At 45.4% G+C, this 16,370-nt stretch overlaps 2 protein-coding genes across 3 annotated transcripts in view; both read right to left on the bottom strand.

The window, feature by feature from the left end:
- PWP1 (PWP1 homolog, endonuclein) overlaps positions 1-16,370 on the bottom strand; it is a 753,749-nt gene that overhangs the window by 136,920 nt on the left and 600,459 nt on the right. The gene's annotated exons all lie outside the window — the stretch shown is intronic.
- The window catches only part of ABTB3 (ankyrin repeat and BTB domain containing 3), a 338,029-nt gene that overhangs the window by 79,365 nt on the left and 242,294 nt on the right, over positions 1-16,370 (bottom strand). The gene's annotated exons all lie outside the window — the stretch shown is intronic.

Below are 16,370 nucleotides of genomic sequence, written 5' to 3'. Positions count from 1 at the left end.
CTGGGTCTCATTCCCAGAGTTTCTGATTCGATAGATCAGGAGAGGTACCCAGGAAATGCATTCCTAACTGGTTCCTGATACGGATGCTGCTGGTCTGAGGACCACATTCTCAAAGAACCCCTGCTCTAAAGTCATCGTGAGAGGGCCTGGGAATCATCTGGCTCTATATCCAGTGATGGTGATTGTGTTAGAGTCCAAGAACTTAATTTTAACAGGCAGCCCCTGCGATTCTGATTTAGGTGGCCCAAGGACCACACTTTGAGAAACGCACTATGTAGATCCAAAAGGTTTCCTGCCATTCAGCAAGGGTCAGACGAGCATGAAGCCAGTGGGGTTCCCCAGGTGCAAAACTGAAGGAGGCCAGGTTGTGCAAATATATTCTGGGCATGTTTCTTGCCGCCCCCCGCCCTGGGGCTGCCATTCAGTCCAGCATGACCACCATGGCATTGAGAAGAGGATGACAGGTAGATGGGGTTACAAGTCAGCCAGCCCCCTTGAGAAATGCAGATGTCATGAGCTTCCCAGAAAGTTTTTGGTGGCAGATGCCAGTTTTCCTAACGTCAGATCTATTTATCCGATGTTAATAATATTCAGCAGCTCAGCCATTTACAGTCATTCATGGTCTCATCTGAATGCCTAGGACCAACCTCTGTGCTAGTTATGATTATGCCCATTTCATTGATCAGGAGCATGATGTTGATTCAGGTTAAGTATCATGCCCTGGACCACAAGACTAGCAAGAGCTGGGAGTCAGACCCAAGTTATTTGACTGCATATCCAATGTGATATCGACATTCTGTTGTCCAACTTGGTAGCATGCACTCTGTTACTCAGCATGCACCTGTCACCCCAGGGGATCTGATCAGGTCATGGACTCTTGCTGGTATGCAATGGGCTAATTCCTGTTCATGCAGCTCAGCCTCCTGTCTGTAAGGCTTGAAGCCCTTTAAAAATCCACATCACATGTAACCTTCAAACCACAGGCTAAATCCCATTTCTCCCTAGATGTTCCTCCTGACTTTATCCCACTTGAATCCCTCGCATTGTGGGCCTCACCCCAGAGGACTCCTCTGGCCTTACCCGCTGCTTCTGCAAATGCCCCATTAGAATGTAAACTCCACCAGGGCAGGGAATGGGGACTTCTTGGATCACCACTCCTGCTGCAGCCCCAGGACGCTGCCCGGCACACTGTAGGCATTTAATAAATATTTGCTCATGTCACAGACTAAGATTTACCAATTTCTTACTCGGTGAAACCAATAAAATTGCGTTTCTGGACCTGTGGACCTCTCTGTGGGGCAGAGTCCCAAGGATTTTCTGCCTGAATCAGCCTGCTTCTTAGGCTGTCTCCCTCATTCTCCCATTCTCTCCATCACCTAAACTGAATCAGGCACTCAATAAACACACATTGACTTGAAATTGAATTGGATTCTACTGTCTCAGGTGAGCAGAACTTATTTTTGTCACAGTGTTTCCATCACTGTTGGAAACCAGCCCCAAGTGCTCAGAGAACTCCTCTCTGGATTAGGTTTCAGAGGCACCTCCCACCATCATTCTTTTGCTCAGTGGCCCCAAAGCACAGCCCACAACCCTGAGTCCCTGGGGGACTGTATCTCCATCACAGAACTGCCCTTGGGCTGCTGCCTTTCATGTTAGATGCCAAGCGAGGCCCAGGGCACACAGCCAACGCCTGGTGAATGCCAAAGAATAGAAAAAAAAAAAAAGGCTCTGCTGCCTTCAAAATAACACCTTTACCAAGACAGCTGGCAAGCCCCAGAATAAGACACCTTGAACCGCAGGATTCCAGCCTCTCCTGGAATTTTCTATGTACCTATTCTCTCCTTTCAACATTGCCTTCTTTTTGTCACTCTGACCTTAATAGTTTATAAGCTCATGAATTCTTTGCCAGTAACTCATTTAAAAATCTTCTTATCTTGTCTACTCAGAGGGGAAAAATAGCATTATTTGTGATGTTTTCTTTGGAGTAATTGGAGATGGGAAAGAATTCGAGGGCCCTGAGTTGAGGAGAGGGTGGAGAATGCTGAAGAAAAAATCTTGCATTCTCTTTATACATTTTTTTTAAGAGAACAATGTTCCACTGGTTGTCTCCTTTATTCTGAAGTTGTTTGCAGTGACTAAAACCCAAAAGAAGCTTGAGGAGCTCATGGTTTAGTGAAGTGGTTCTTAGACTTTGTTGAACATCAGAATCACACGAAGAGCTTGTTAAAATGGCAACGGCCATGATTTTAAATCCAGAGTTTGGCTCCGATAGGTCTTGGGGTAGGGCCTGGGCATCTGCATTCTAAATAAGCTCCCCTGGAAATTCTGGAGCAAGGCAGGTTTGTTAATCCCTGACCGGGTGGCCTGAGATGAGCAGAGGAGGGAGATGGTCCACCCAAACAGGACAGTGGCCATCTACATCTTCACTGTGGTGTTAGGAGAGGTATGTAGGGTGCAACTGGAGGCTCTGGAAGGAAAGAGAAAGCCGTGATGGGCTTCCTTGCAGGGTCAAGCCAGCATGTCAGCTCAGGATGGTTGTTGAGCCCAGATTCAAGTAGGAGATGGAGAACATACACGGACACAGCCTTTCTCTGAAATGGTGAAGAGAGAGCTGGTGATGAGGCTGACCATCCAGGATGGAAAAGGAGTTTGGCTGGGGAGTCTGGGTACTAGAAAGAATGTTACAGGATGTGGGGAAGGCCTGGTTTGGGATTCCGCAGAACTGAATCCCAGCCCTGGATCTGGCAGGAACTCACTGGAGGGCTCCTCTGGCCCATCAACGTTTTGGCTTTCAGTGTCTTCACCTATAAAATGGGGTGAGTTTGGATCAGATGGTCTATTTCAGGGCTCAGCAAACCTTTTCTGTAAAAAGCTAGCTAGTAAGTATGTTAGGCTTTATGGGCCATATGGTCAGTCTCTGTTGCTACTACTCAACTCTGCCATTGCAGTGAGAACAGCCACAGATGATACACAAATGAAGGAGCTTGGCTGTGTTCCAATAAAACTTTACTTACAAATGCAGATGGTAGGTCAGAGGTGGCTACCATTAGCCTGTTCACTTCTTTCCAATGCTAATATTCTTTGATTCTATTGGAAAAACCAGTTGCTGGGGCTTTAGGAAGTACCTAGTGTGTGGACTAGGGAAGATGGAGAGAAAACCATGGAAGTCCTAATGATAGACAGAAAGTTTTGGGGAGATCAGAAGATAGGACCCTCCCACAAAGAGGTCATGGTTGGATATGGGGAATATTGAGCCACAGGCATATCCAGAGGTAGTATATTAAAAGGTATTGAAAGGGTTGCTGAGGGTGAGGTTGGAGACGTGGTAAAGAATGTGGAGTAGACATGTAACCTAGGAGTGAGAACATCCATGGGGTCTGGAATTCATCGCACACGCTAAACTGCCTTGTTCTGGGGTTCAGAGAAAATACCTATTATTATGGGCTGAACTGTGTTCCCCCAAATTCCTATGTTACAGCCCTAGCCCCCAGTACTCAGAATGTGCCTGTATTTGGAGAGAGAGCCTTTGAAGAGGTAATAAAGTTAAAATGAGGCCAATAGAGTGGCCCTAATCTGGTCTGACTGGTGTCCTTAGAAGAAGAGGAGATTAGGACACGAGAGACACCAGGGTTGTGTGTGCACAGTGGGGCAAGAGGGTGGCCATGGAGAGCGGCCTCAGAGGAAGACAACCCTGCCAGCAGCTTGATCTGGGGCTTCCAGCCCCTCCAGAGTGGGGAAGAAATCAATTTCTGTTGTTTAAGCCACCTGGTCCATGGCATTTTGTTATGGCAGCCCCAGCAAACCAATATACTTGAGGTTGGACATTTTGAAGAAAACTTGAGCAAAGGGTCCCCAAACCAAGAAATCCTATTTTGAGGTTTCAGTCTGCAGTAGAGGGGCTTCAACTGGAAGCTCAAACTCCTTAGAAAGCTGATGGTGTTTGGTTTGTTTCCTTTGACCTAGTGCAGTAGGGGATGGGGTCAAAGCATTTGAGGATTGTACAGTGCTGTGGTTAGGGGCACGGGCTCTGGAGAAAGACTGATTGGAACGGGATTCCAGCTCTACCGTCTAGCGGTGGGAACCTTGAACAAGATATTTCAATTGTCATGCCTCAGTTCTCTCACTGGGAAAATGGGGATAATAACAGCACCCACTTCAGAGGGTATGGTTGGCTGAAGAATGTCCCCACCCCTAACCCAAGATGTCCACATCCTAATCCCTATAACCTGTGAAAGCTGCCTTATCTGGCTAAATGGACTTTGCACGTGTGATTAAGTTCAGGATCCTCCAAGTGGGCCCTAAATGCAGTGACAAGGGTCTTTATCAAAGGCAGGCAAGAAGGTCAAAGGAGAAAGGAAAAGAAGCAGTGGAAGAGGTTAGAGTAATGAGAGGAGGAGCCACGAGCCAGGTAATGCAGGCGGCCTCTAGAAGTTGGAGAAGGCAAGGAAATAGATTCTCTCCCAGAGCCTCCAGGAGGAACCAACCCTTCCTACACCTTGACTTTAGCCCAGTGAGGGTGATTTTAGACTTCTAGCTGCCAGAACTGTTAAGAGAAGAATTTTGTGTTGTTTTAAGCATCCATGTGTGTGGTAATTTTTTACAGCAGTCACAGGGAACAAATAAACAGGGTTATTGGAAGAATTGAATGGGATGATGTATGTAGCGTGGCGCCCAGTACCGAGAAAGTGCTCAATAAATGGGGGCTGTTATTATCATCACCACCAACATTGTTTTTAGCATCACTCACCTTCTCCCTGTCAGGTGCAGGAAAAGGTCTTGCTACACAGAGCGACATAGAGGGATGTTCCTGCCTTTTCTTTACAAATAGATGCAAACCTCTGCAGTTGCTATAGCCTTCCCTTTGTAAACTATGCGGCCCTGACTTTTCATCTTTGTTATTTGTTGAGTGTTTCTTAGACTGGAGAGGAATTTAGATATTTGTGGTTTAGGAAGCTCATAATTCCAGAGACACAGAGAGTGAAGGAAAAGCAGCTACATTGATAGTAGACCATATCCGGTGCTGGTTTCTATAGCAATACTCATTGTAACATCACTGCATCTGTGGGCACCAAAGTCAGGAAGATGGTAGAGGTAAGAGGTGGCCACGGCTGGTTACTATAGTGATAGCCCTACTGTGCGAGGCACAGTCCAACTGCCCACGAGGGTGGTTTCTGCAGATGTCCTGGAGTGGGGGAAGCCAAGGTAGTGTTCTAGGTCAGTGCTTCTTAAATGTTTCTGTGCCTTTGAGTCACCTGGGATCTTGTTAAAATGCAGATTCCGATTCAGAGGGTCTGGGGCAGAGCCTGAGATTCTGCATTTCTTTCATTTCTTTCTCTATTTTTTTTTTTTTTTAGATGGAGTCCTGCTGTGTCGCGCAGTGATCTCGGCTCACTGCAACCTCTGCCTCCTGGGTTCAAGCAATTCTCCTGCCTCAGCCTCCTAAGTAGCTGGGATCACAGGCATGCACCACCACGCCCAGCTAATTTTGTATTTTTAGTAGAGACAGGGTTTCACTATGTTGGCCAGGCTGGTCTTGAACTCCTGACCTCAGGTGATCCACCTACCTTGGCCTCCCAAAGTGCTGGGATCAGAGGCATGAGCCACCGCACCCAGCTGAGACTCTGCATTTCTAATGAACTCGAGGTAATGATGCAGCTGCTGGTCTATGGAACATATTTTGAGTAACCATGACCCACAGGGAATCATGACTCAAGCCAGAAACCAGGGAAGGTGAATTCTGTTATTAAGTGGGGGAGAAAAAGGGGTCACAGGTCCAGGAGACAATGGAATAGAAGGAGTTGAGCTGGTGCATCAGATTGACAGAGCCTGGTTCATGAGCCTTTGTCAAGCTGCAAGTGAGGTTGGGAAAAGTTAGTGCCTGGTGGCTTCAGTTTTTATCATAAAGGTGGATTCTGTCTCCACCTGGATTCTCATTTAGTCTTCCAACAACCCTATGAAGCACTTCAGTCTTGGGGAGTTTGTTCTGAACCAAGCATTGTCTGCAGACGATTTTGTATTCATAGCAGTATTTAGTATCATCCTGGGAATATAAGCACTTGAGAAAGACACCTTGTGATGTTAATTTTATGTATCTACTTGGCTAGGTCACAGTATCCAGATATTTAGTCAAACACTAGTCTGGACATTACTCTGAATTTTTAGATGAGATTAACATTTAAATCAGTAGGCTTTGAGTAAAGCAGATTATCTTCCATAATGTGGATGGGCCTCATCCAAACAGTTGGAGGCATTAAGAGAAAAAAAAGACTGATTTTTCCCCAAAGAGGGAATTCTGCCAGTCGACTTGAGCTGCAACCTCAACTCTTTTCTGGGTCTCCAGCCTGCTGACCTACCCTGCAGATTTTGAACTTGCCAGTATCCACAATCTTGTGAGCCAATTCCTTAAATCTGTGTATATATATAAAGCATATTAGCCAAGGCTCTCCAGAGAAACAAAACCAGTAGGATATGTGTGTGTTGATCAATCTGTCTCTCTATCTGTCCACTCACCATTTATTCCTTCCATCCATCTATCCATCCATCCATCCATCCATCCATCCACCCACCCACTCATCCATTCCATCCACACATCCATCCATTCATCCACCCAGCCACCCAGCCATCAATTTATCCAACCAGCCACCCATCCATTCATTCATCCACCTACACATCCACCCATACATCCAACCATCCATCCATCCAATCTCCTTTCCACCAACATGTACACACATCCTGTGGGTTCTGTTCCTCTGGAGAAACCTGACTGACACACTCCTGCAATGGGATTTAGTTGCATGCAGGGACATAGCCTTCTCTTTCTACTGCTGATTCTGCCTTCCTCACCATCATACACAATTGGCTGAGGCAGGGAGGAAGCTCAGTGTGCTAGATCCCATGGAGGACGACTTCCCCACATCCTGACTATGCACAATACACCACTTGGGAACCATGAAACAGAGGCCTCGTGGAGAGAGTCAGTGCTTTTAGGGAAAAGTAAGCCATTTTGTACCAAAGTACAAGTCTTCTGCAGTGTGAAGGTCAGTGCCACTTATGAGTGATTACATAAATTGCCTGAAATGGGGCAAGTGGGCAAAGGGCACAGGTGAGGAGGTGATTTCTACAGATGCTGCCCAGACACATGTGACTGACCAAGGAAGCATCTCTGGCTTTCCAGCTGCACATCCTAAGAAAGGTGATTTAGAGGGCTGAGGGCTGCAAACAGCGCCGAGGACAGGCAGGTCTAGGCAGAGCGAGCAAAAATGATACATGAATAACAACAACCTCCACCCCCCCCGCAAACAGCTACACATCCCGTAGGCTTCATTTCCCTTCCCATCCCAGAGAAGGATTCCTTTTCTCTTCCCTGCTTCTGCTTCCCTGGGGACTTGGCTCAATCACTTATCTCCCTGCAGTCCCATGACTTCAACCTCCATCTCCTCTCTGTATGTTTCCCATCGGTATTTAGGCATTCAACATGCTCCAGGCTCTCACAATTTAAATAGGATGTGAGCAAAACTGTAAGAATTCACGGTCCTCCTGGAGCATTAGCCTGGATGCTCCATCTAGTTCTCCATCTTCAGGGAGTCTCCAGATCACCTGGGGAGTTGGTGAAAATGGATATTCCTGGGTCTGTACCTTTTGCTTGGTGTGTTAGTTTCCTATGACCGCTGTAGCAAAATACCACAAACTTGGTGGCTTGAAACAACAATCTGGTGGCCATATGTTGGACTTCTGGCCTCTCACAGCTCTGGAGGCCAGAAGTCCAAAATCAAGGTGTTTGCAGGGCCTCCCCTCCCTCGTGGAGATCTAGGAGAGGGTCTATTCCTTGCCCCTCTCAGCTTTTGGTGGTAGCTAGCATTCCTTGGCTTGTGGCTAGTCACTCCAGTCTCTATCTGTGTCTTACATCACTTTCTCCTTCTTTGTGTCAAGCATCCCTCTCTCTTATAAGGATACTTGTGATGAGATGTAGGGCCCACTCAGATAATCTAGGAGAATCTCATGTCAACATTAACAGAATCACATCGGTAAAGACTGTGTTTCTTTATAAAGTAGCATTTTCAAGTTCTGTGCATTAGGACTTGATCATTTTGGAGCTATTTGTGATTTACCCTGCTGCACTTGGCATCTGCATCTTATCTCTTATTCTCTGTAGGTATTTTCTGATGCTGACCAAAGGCTGAGACCCTCAGGTCTAGAGAGTGCTAGCTGTGAACTGCAGGATGCTCAGCAAGCTCAGTGTCCATCACATACCACGTGGGGACCAGCCAGCCAGACTGTGCCTCTCTCCGCTAGCTGCTGCCTGTGCCACAGACCGGCCTGGTTTAGGAAGGCAGAGGCCTCTGTGGAGGAACCTGATCTCAAATGGGGTGGGATGATGATGGGGTCCAGGATATAAATGGCCCTGGGAGGGGAGCCACAGCCTCAGAAGTGGAGAAGCCACAGGCTCCGTGTGAGGCTGCCGCAGAACACTCCTTGCAGGCTTGGGCACAAAAAATAAACATCCAGGAGGCAGCAGAGGCTGTACAGCTTCATATCCTGAGAGAGGTGGCTCTAGAAGCCTAAAAGGGCAGGGCCTGGCCTGGTCAGGGCCAAGAGGCAAAAGCCAGGGTGGGCTCCTAGGGGCCATGTGGGCCTGCTTCTGCCTCCAAAAAAAAAAAACAACCATAAAAATTAGCAAAAGGCAGCACACAGCCTTACAGATTACAGAGGAAACCCACTACACTTTCACATCTGGTGCTGACGTGGCAGAAAAGGTATGTACTCTGACGATGTTTGTGCCAGGCTTCATCATTTGCTAGCTGTGGGACCTTGGGCAAACTACTCACCATCTCTGTGCCTCAGTTTCCTCATATGTGAAACAGGGGAACTGTAAGGCCATACCTCAGCATTATTGTGAAGATTAAGGGAGAGAATGTCAGTAAGGTGCTTAGCACATAGTAAATGCTCAACAAACTTAGCTACTATTGAGGGCTTGTTGTATGTGAAGCAAGGCTCTGAGCATTTTTCTGATGTTAGCTCATTTGATAATGACAAGACCCCTAAAGTAAGTGCTATTATTAGATAATAAAGTAGAGGCACAGAGAGATTACCTAACTTACCTAAGGACACACAGTTATAAGCAGCAGTGCCAGGATATACCACAGGCAGCTGGGCTCAGAGCCAGGCCTATTACCCATGCATTATATCATTTCCAGGCAGAGGCGAACAGCATGTGTACAAAGGCCCAGAGGCAGCCTGGAGCCTGGTGCTTTGGGCCTCAGCTTGTTGTGACTGGGGCTGAGACACAGAGAGCAACGGAAGGAGAGGGACTGGTGGGAGGCAATGTTGGAGAGAGAGGCAGGGGGAGGGGCACACAGGTAGGGCCTGCAACTTCTGGAATAAAACTGTACGTTCCTAATATTTTTATTCTTCCTCAGATAGGATTGCAGTTGAAAAATACAAAATCAGAAATGTATTTGAAAAAAAACCCATCAAGAATGGATTGACATCCAATCCCACTGGAAACAAGAAAAAAAAAAAAAAAGAATGGACTGACAAAAACCCCTCTAAGAAGGTAAAACTATAGATTAGGCATAACCCTTTATATAGAAAGTTAAAAAGAAGGGCCGGGCATGGTGGCGCATCCCTGAAATCCCAGCACTTTGGGAGGCCGAGGTGGGTGGGTCACCTGAGGTTAGGAGTTTGAGACCAGCCTAGCCAACATGGGGAAACCCCGACTCTACTAAAAATACAAAAAATTAGCTGGGTGTGGTGGCGCGTGCCTGCAGTCCCAGTACTTGGGAGGCTGAGGCACGAGAATCACTTGAACCCGGGAGGTGGAGGTTGCAGTGAGCCGAGATCACGCCACTGCACTCCAGCCTGGGCAACAGAGTGAGACTGTCCTGAAAAGAAAAAAACACAAGAAAGGTAACAACGAATATATTTATACTGGGGCAGAGGCTGCTGGTTTTCCCTCTATACGTGTTCTCCTCCTCTTCCTTAATAATGAAACTCAGAATCTTTAGTTGGGCTTATGACCATCCAGCATGAAGATTATATTTTTTAGCCTCCTTTGCACCTAGGAGACAAGTTCTTACAATGACGTCTAAGCAGTGGTTCCTTGTGAGACTTCCAGGAAGGGCCCTAAAGGGAAGAGGCCCAACCTTCTCTAGTCTTCCTTCTATAAGCAAGACTGTGGACATGATGGCTGGTGCACAAGCAGCCAAACTGGACCATGCGGTGGAAGCCACTTATTGATAAAGGCAGAGCAACAAGATAGAAGCAGCACCTGGACTTCTGACCATTGCTTAAGTGGCCATACCTGCCCTGGATTTTTTACCTCCAGGCTTTGTTTGTATGATAAACTTCTATCTTGTTTAAACACCAGCTATTTGCGTTTTCTGACACTGGTGGCTGAATCTAAGTGACACTTGTATCAATTCCTATAACACTGAAGTTATATCTCTGTTTCTCCTATTGTGTCAACATGGATTCATGTTTCTTTCTGTTTAAAAAAAAGGACAAAGACCTTTCCTTTTAACAGATATCGTCTAAACACCATGAACTTGTTGTAAACTTGAGACTCTATATTTGTTCTCAGAAACCACAGTTGTGAAAATATTTGTTGCAATGAATTGTTTTTGTTCATTTAAAGGTGTGAGCTATGTCACAGGAAGCTGAATTTGTTCAACCTTGTGAAAATTTACCAACCATGGCTTTGAACTTATCATGTTAACCCAATCAAGAAAAATAACAATATAGACAATCTAAGAGTCAAAAACACATCTCAAAGTCTTTATCCTTGCAAACATTGTCTTGCTAGTGAACATTTTAAATTTAAAATTAACAGATCAATTCTAAACACCAAGCAGAATCTCCTTCTTCCACAACCCAAACCAGAAAGGAATGTAAGGGAGAGGCCGAGCAGTCCAGATCTTCCCCCATGTCATCTTTGGTGTCCTTGCCACTGGGTGGTGGCTTTGAGAAGATGATATTCTAGTTCCCTTGTAATAAACTGCTTGGACTCACATCACCCTGCATGTGGCAGTATGACAGAATGGGTTAAATGTGTGCTTAAGCCCTAATCAATCAGAACCCTACTTAGGAAAACACAGGCTTAGCTGATTCCCTGGGTCTCCTGTGTCACTACAGAATAATTCGTGCACTGAGTCAGAAGCACGTTTGGACCAGCTCTGGTATTAACTAGCTGTGTGACTTGTGTATCTATCTGTTCCATCCCCTGGGCTTCAGTGTCTTCACAGGTGGAGTTAGGAGACCACAGAACCTTCTCTTCTAGCTTAAAATGATAGTACCATATTTTGAGAGAAAGAAATAACACAAATATTAATATAAGGAAGCTAGGGGAAAAAGCCTGTGAGGGTAGCTTCCAATAGAACTTTCTGTCCAATAAAATTTTCTGCTCTGATGAAAAATGTTCTATATCTGTGCTGTCCATTTTGGTAGCTACAAACCTCAGTGGCTGCTCAAGACTTGAAATGTGACTAGTGTGATTGAAAAACTAAAATTTTAACTAATTTAACTTTAAATAGCCACATGTGTCAGTGGCTATCCTCCTGGACAATGCAGCTCTAAGAGATGTCTTTTGGGTCAGTACAATTTCAGACCAGAATCCCAGCCAAGTAGGGTAGTGAAAAGGGGGCTATGGTAGATATTAGGCAACCTGGATTTTTGACTTTGTCTTTCCATTATCATGATCTACACACGTTGCCATCACTTTTACCATGATTTTATAGCCCACACCATTTCTTAAGTGCCTATAATATTCCAGGCCCTGTGCAGAATGCTTAAATATATATAATATTCCTATCTTACAATGATGAACAAACTGTTACAAGGCTTGGCAAGATTCAGTAACCTGCACAGAATATCACAGTTGTTGGGGGAGAGCTAGGGTTTGGCCTCAAGTCTGCTAGAATCCAAAGTCCCTATGTTTAGTCATTATTTTATTGCTTCTCCAAAGACCAGTGTGACATTGAGTCACTGAGCACTAAGATATAGTCATGTGTCAACTAGCGACCAGGATACATTCTGAAAAATCCTCTGTTAGGTGATTTCATCATTGTGTGAGCATTGGCACATCAATTCATCAAGAATATACATCAAGAGTCCACTTACACAAACCAAGATGATATAGCCCAATGGTCCCCAGTCTTTTTGGCACCAGGGACTGGTTTCATGGAAGGTAGTTTTTCCACGGACTGGAGGAAGGGGGGAATGGTTTTGGGATGAAACTGTTGCACCTCAGATCATCAGGCATTAGATTCTCATAAGGAGTGCAACCTAAATTCTTTGCATGTGTAGTTCACAATAGGGTCTGTGCTCCTATGAGAATCAAATGCGGCCTGTGATCTGACAGAAGGCAGAATAATATTCATTTCCTGCTGCTCACCTCCTGCTGTGCGGCCTGGTTCCTAACAGGCCATGGAATGGTACTGGTCTGTGGGCCTGGGGTTGGGGATCCCAGGTGTAGCCTACTACACACCTAGACTCTAAAGGATAGGCTGTTGCTCCTAGACTGCAAGCCTGAATAGCATGTGACTGTACTGAATACCATAGGCAGCTGTAACACAATGGGAAGTATTTGTGTAACTAAACATATTTAAATGTGGAAAAGGCACAGTAAAAATACGGTACCATAATCTCATGGGACCACCCTTATGTATGTGGTCCATTGTTGACCGAAACATTGTCCTATGGCACAGGACTGTACTTCAGTTCTTCATCTGTGAAGTGAGGAGACTGGGCCATATGAATCTAAGTTCCACTTGTAGAAAGGTCATGATTCCTATACCCACAAGGGCGACACTTTTGCATAATGAATGCTGTGGTTTACAGTTGTCACCATGTTACTCAGAAAGACCCTGACTACTCTGAGCACAGGCCAATGATTTCCCTTCCCCTTGACTTGATCATGGATTTAATTGATTGATTGAGTCAGGGTCTTGGTCTGTCACTCAGGCTGAAGTGCAGTGGTGCAATATCTCAGCTCACTGCAGCCTTGAACTCCTGAGCTCAGATGATCCTCCCACCTCAGCTTCCTGAGTAGCTGGGACCACAGGCAGTTGCCACCATGCCAAGCTAATTTTTCAAACCTTTGTAGAGATGAGAGCAGTCTCCCTCTGTTACCCAGGCTGGTCTCAAACTCCCGGGCTCAAGTGATCCTCCTGCCTTGGCCCCACACAGTGTTGGAATTACAGATGTGCTAGAATTACAGGTGTGAGTCACTGCCCCTGGCCTATAGAATATTTTTAAAAGCTTCTGAGGTGATTCAGATCTCCAGAAAAGGCCTAAGAGTATCAGCCCTGGATTGAACCTGCTGCAGTCAGAGAAGATCTTTCATGAAGTATGTTTTGGTAAAGATGGGGTGTGTGTGTGTGTGTGTGTGTGTGTGTGTGTGTGTATGTATATGTGTGTGTGTGTGTGTGTGTGTGTGTTTAAATTAGATGATGAAAGCTACATCATACCTGTTTCCTGTTTTGCCTTGGTGGCTAAGAAACTCAATGCTAAATTTTGTGTTAAATTGCAGTAACAAACCTTCGGAGAGATTTTCTGCTACAGCAATCTTCCTTACTCTTAGTGACATGTTTTTTACATTGCTATCTTTGTTTAGTAATTCTGTTATAACCAACTCATACTGTGAATCTGGCTCAAGTCCCTTTCAGAGTTAAATTGGTTATAAATGATGAATAAATAAACATCATTTGTCTCAGGTTGCACCAAAGCCCCAAGAATAACTGGGATAATAAGAATAAGAAATTAGAATGACACCATGTAGAAAGAGACGGTTCCTTCGAGGAGGTAGGGGATGGGAATGGGATAGAATTTTCTGGTAAAAAGAAAAATAAAAAAGGAACACAGAGAAAGGAAGGAAAGAAAAGAGAAATCTCTAGAAGAATTAAAAATCAAGGAAAAGATAAGAGCAGGAAAAGAGGTAATTTTTGGTGCCTGCACAAAACCACTATTTGGCCATTTAGCAGATTTATGGGATCTCTATGTGTGCAAGAAGAAAATATACATGCAATTTACTTCCCAGTCTAAATGTTACCTATTTTACATTTTGCTGAATCTGGAGGTAAGGGATGATAGAAACCAGGAAGGAAGCTTGTGATTTTAATAAAAGGAAAATCAAAAGGGCTACTTATTAAGCTGGACATTGGTGCTATATAGGGAAGGACTCTGAACAGGTCAGGACTTCAGGGCCTCTCATTCCATGGACACTGGCAAAATATTCAGGGCTGAGTATCTGGTGAGATGGAAAGGGGACCACATGTGCCCCTGCCTGCCTACCTGTCTAATTCCTTCTCAGGAGAATCCTGAAGTCCCTCCCTCCAAGGAAAGGGGTTGATTTCTGGGGCCAGCTGTAAGGTGGCAGAGCAACTACCAACCAGGGGGTGAGTGTAAAGCCCACAACCAAGGAAGAACCAAAGCAGATCTCACCAAGAGATGGAGGCCCTGTGAGGTCAGGAGATGGAGGGGTGCAGGCTGGAAAGCGGGGGAGTGTTTGGATTTGGCTGGGGTATGGCAGCTGGCTCTGAATAGGAACTGGTGCAAGGTGCGTGGAGGAGGCACAGATGTCTCCTAACCCTTTGGTGCTTCTCTCCCCTAAAGAGTGAGAATAACAGAGGGGAAATGAAATAGGGGTGGAAGTGCAATTATATGGAAGATTTACATTCAGGCATCTTCATCTGCATCCAGTACGCAGCACATATAGTCGGAATTGTCACAAATTTAAACATTAGATGAAGACAAACACAACATTAGATTCAGGGAAAAAATAAAAAGTCAGAGAACAAAGATGCCAACAATGTCAGGGTTGGACCCATTTCCTTCAAGTCCTCCAGCCATAACTGTAGCATAGCAATACCACAAAGTGCCTAATGGGGGAGCTCCTGCATACGTGTTCAGTGCACAGGCTTGGTTCTGAAGGCTTTCCCATCAGTTCTTTACACCTGTTCTCCTGTTTCCAGCTTCCCAGCCTCTCTCGGTCTTGCTATATATTCCTCTTTGCTCATCACTGGGATGGGTCCAGGTTGAAGCTTTGCTTTGCTCAAATCTGGTTGTATACACCAGTCACATGCTTTGCACCTTTCCAGGTACATCTCCCTCCTGTATCCTTCTAGCATACAGATCATTTTTCCTGGGTATGGACTCTGTGGAGATGGCTTCTGCATTGGGCTTTCCCCAGTGTAACAAGTAGGAAACCAGGCCTGTGCAATAGGCTAAACAGAAATCACTTTCGTCTTCCGGAATAGCGCAGGCCGCAAGCAAAGCCAAACAGACATTATTATAATGCTTGAGTGTGAACTCCACTGTCCAAATCTCCAGAGTGGGGATCCCTGGAATACGGTAACCATGCTTGCTCCTCACTGGCTCCACCCTGTTCTTTGATACCCAGGACAGGATATTTCACATCAGTCAGCGCTAAATAAACATTTGTTGAGTTAAATTGATAGTTGCTTCCAAGAGTGCAGGCTCTGGAGCTAGAGAGCTTTGGGTTTTAATCCTATTGCTGCCAAATAATTGGGTCAATGACCAAATTTCAGCAAGTCACATGGCCAATGAGCCCAAGGTTCCAATCTGGAAATGGGGTGATACGTGCCCTGCAGGCATGCCTAGTGCACAGAGATGCTCAGGAAATTTCAGCTACTTTTAAATAATGCAAAGCTGCACTGAATTAGGGATTAGACTGGGTTTTTAAGCCTCAAGGAGCAAAAGTAGTACTGGTGGTAGCTCCAGGGAGCACATTTCTGTTCCACATGAGTGAGTCTTGGCTCTCTGAAGCTGGGATGGGAAGTCTCAAAGACTGGTGTCTTGGTTGGGTGATCCTTTGGGAAGGCTGTTGGAAAGGAGAGTCGAACATACAATGGGTGGCAGGACTAGATAACTTTCAGAGCCCCTCCCAACCCTAAGAGTCTAACACTCTCAATTTAACTGATTAGCCAAACACAGACACACACACACACACACACACACACACACACACAGAGAGAGAGAGAGAGAGAGAGAGAGAGAGAGAGAGACTCATTTTAAGATCAGACCATTGTGTTATTTTCATAATAATTTCCTGATTCTAGTTTCTCTCTTCAATCTTTCACATTGCTGCCAGGATGAACGCACTAACATGGAAATCTGGTGGTTCAATTATAGCACAGATTTTTCAGCCTGGCCATTTATTAATTGGCCTCAACCTACATTCGCACCTGTCATGCTCCCATTCCATGCCTATCTAGCACCAATGTGCTGTGGTCACAGCAAATGACCAGGCATTTTGGGAATACACTGTGTTTGTTCATCTCTCCCTGTCTTGGCCCCTGCTCTTGTTTCCTTTCTCTTTCTACCCTTTCCATCCAGTACAGTCCTACTTATTTTTC

This window comes from Macaca thibetana, chromosome 11 (genome assembly GCF_024542745.1).
Source record: "Macaca thibetana thibetana isolate TM-01 chromosome 11, ASM2454274v1, whole genome shotgun sequence".
Classification (NCBI taxonomy): domain Eukaryota; kingdom Metazoa; phylum Chordata; class Mammalia; order Primates; family Cercopithecidae; genus Macaca; species Macaca thibetana.
This window is presented reverse-complemented; position numbering and strand designations above follow the sequence as displayed.